This window comes from Elephantulus edwardii, unplaced genomic scaffold, assembly GCF_000299155.1.
Source record: "Elephantulus edwardii isolate Elephantulus edwardi_28Jun2011 unplaced genomic scaffold, EleEdw1.0 scaffold00003, whole genome shotgun sequence".
NCBI classification, from domain to species: Eukaryota; Metazoa; Chordata; class Mammalia; order Macroscelidea; family Macroscelididae; genus Elephantulus; species Elephantulus edwardii.
Window position 1 is genome coordinate 37,379,711 of NW_006399753.1, and position 2,531 is coordinate 37,382,241.

The following is a 2,531-nucleotide window of genomic DNA, read 5'->3' on the forward strand; positions in this document are numbered from 1 at the left end:
GCCATTTTCCAGCTCTCTGATGCATAGCAAGTAATTGCGAAGACCATGGCCTAGACTAGGTGCACTTTGTCTCTACACTAACGTCATTGCCCTTTCGCAGTTTGGAGAAGTCTCTGACAATGCAATTCTTCTTTTGATTTCCTGACTGCTGGTGCCAAGAGTGTTGATTGTGGAGCCGAGCAAGCTGTAATTGTTAATAACCTAAATCTCTTCTCCATCTATCATGGTGCTGCCATTTGTCCCACTGGTGAGAATCTTTGTCTTTTTGATGTTAAGCTTCAATTCATATTGAAGACTACAGTCCTTACTTTCTGCAGCAAATGGTTCCAGTCCTTCTTTGTTTCAACAAGCAAGGTTGTGTCATCTACATAACGCAGGCTATTGATCAGTCTTTCTCTAATCCTGATATGACACTCCTCCTCATAAAGTCCAGACTTCCGAATGATCTGTTCCTTATACAGGCTGAAAGATAAGGAGGCTGCTTACTTTGAAGCAGCACCCCCTTTCTCTGAGGAATCACCATGGTAGTTGGGACCCTGTACACATACCCTGAAAACTGGAGGGCCTTCAAGGCTCTCATTGCTGCTCAGTATAGCGGGCTCAAGTCCACGTGCTCTCTCCACCACCTCACTTCCATTTCAGCCAAACCAACCTCAACCCTGAATTTCTCCGCAAGTTTCTAGCTGGCAAGGTTCTAGTGTTTGAGGGCGATGATGGATTCTGTGTGTTTGAGAGCAATGTCATTGCCTATGACGTGAGCAATGATGAGCTGCAGGGAATTACCCCAGAGGCATTGGCCCAGGTGGTGCAGTGGATGAGCTTTGCTGATAGCAATATTGTTCCCGCAGCCAGCACTTGGGTGTTTCCCATCTTGGGCATCATGCACCACAACAAGCAGGCTACAGAGAATGCCAAGGAAGAGGTGAGGCGAATTCTGGGCCTTCTGGATGTTCATTTGAAAATGAGGACTTTCCTGGTGGGTGAACGAGTGACCCTCGCTGACATCACAGTTGTCTGCACGCTGTTGTGGCTCTACAAACAATTCCTAGAGCCTTCTTTCTGCCAGGCCTTCCCCAATACCAACCCTGGTTCCTTATTTGTGTTAACCAGCCGCAGTTCTGTGTGGTCCTGGGGGAGGTGAATCTCTGTGAGAATATGGCCCAATTCAATACTAAAAAGTTTGCAGAAAGCCAGCCTAACAAAGCTGTCCCACGGAAAGAGAAAGGACCATGGGAGGAGAAGCAGAAGGCCCAGGCTAAGCGGAAGGAAGTTAAAAAGGCAGTGGCTACTCTTGCTCCCATGGAGGAGATGGATGAATGAGAGCAGGCCCTGGATGCTGGGCCAAAGGCCAACGACCTCTCTGCTCACCTGCCCTAAAGTACCTCCGTGTTGGACGAGTTTAAGTACAAGTACTCCAATGAAGACACACTGTCTATGGCTCTGCCTCGTTTTGGGGAGTATTTTTATAAGGACAGCTAGCCCTTGTGGTATGCCATGTACTGCTTCCCTGAGCAACTCACCAAGACCTTCATTGGGCTGCAAACTCATCACTGGAATGTTCCAGCAATTGGATAAACTGCGGAAGAATGTCTTTGCCAGTGTCATCCTCTTTGGAACCAAAATTAGCAGCTCCATTTCTGGCATCTCGGTCTTCAGAGGCCAAGAGCATGCCTTCTTACTGAGTCCAGATTATCAGGTGGACTACAAGTCTTACACGTGGTGGTAACTGGACCCTGACAGTGAGGAGGCCCCGACACTTCTTTGAAAAGACTTCTGCTGGGAGGGGCCTTCCAGCACGTGGGCAAGGCCTTCAACCAGGGCAAGATCTTCAAGTGAGCCAATGGTTTGTCACCTTGCCGCCTGCACCTGCCCTTCAGGGAGAATTGCAGTCATTAAAGGAAATTGAACATTAAATAAAGAAAAGAAAAGATATGGAGACAGGATGCAACTCTAATTCACTCTCTTCCTGATTTTGAACCAAGTGGTGTTTCCTTTTTCTGTTGTGAGTACTGCCTCCTGGTCCAAGTATACATTTCACATGAACACAAGCAAGGGTTCTGGGGTTCACATTCTTCTTAAAATTGGTCACAATTTGTTGTGCACAATTTGTCAAATACTTTTGCATAGTCAATGAAACACAGCTAGACATTCCTTTTGTACTGTTTGCTTTCAGCCAAGATCCATCTGACATTGGCGATAATGTCTCTAGTGCCAAGACCTTTTTTAAACCCAGCTTGTATTTTCTCATAGTTTTCTGTTAATGTATGGTTCTGGTTGTTTTTTGATACTGTAGGCATATTTCACTTGCTGTGCACCAGAGAGCTGGACAATGACTAGGGATTATAGAAGGAGAATTGGTGTCTTTGAGCTGTGTTGTTGGAGAAGAGGATTGAATATACCATGGACTGCTAAGAGAACAAACAGGTTCATTCTGGAGAGGGTTAAACCAGGCTCCTTGCAGGCAAGGATTCTGAAGCTTTGTCTGACATACTTTGGACACATTGCAAGGATGGACCAGTCCTTGGAAAGGG

At 46.3% G+C, this 2,531-nt stretch overlaps 1 pseudogene; it reads left to right on the forward strand.

Moving 5' to 3' along the window:
- Positions 1-521: 521 nt before the first annotated feature.
- Positions 522-1,836, forward strand: LOC102855811 (annotated as a pseudogene).
- Positions 1,837-2,531: the final 695 nt, after the last annotated feature.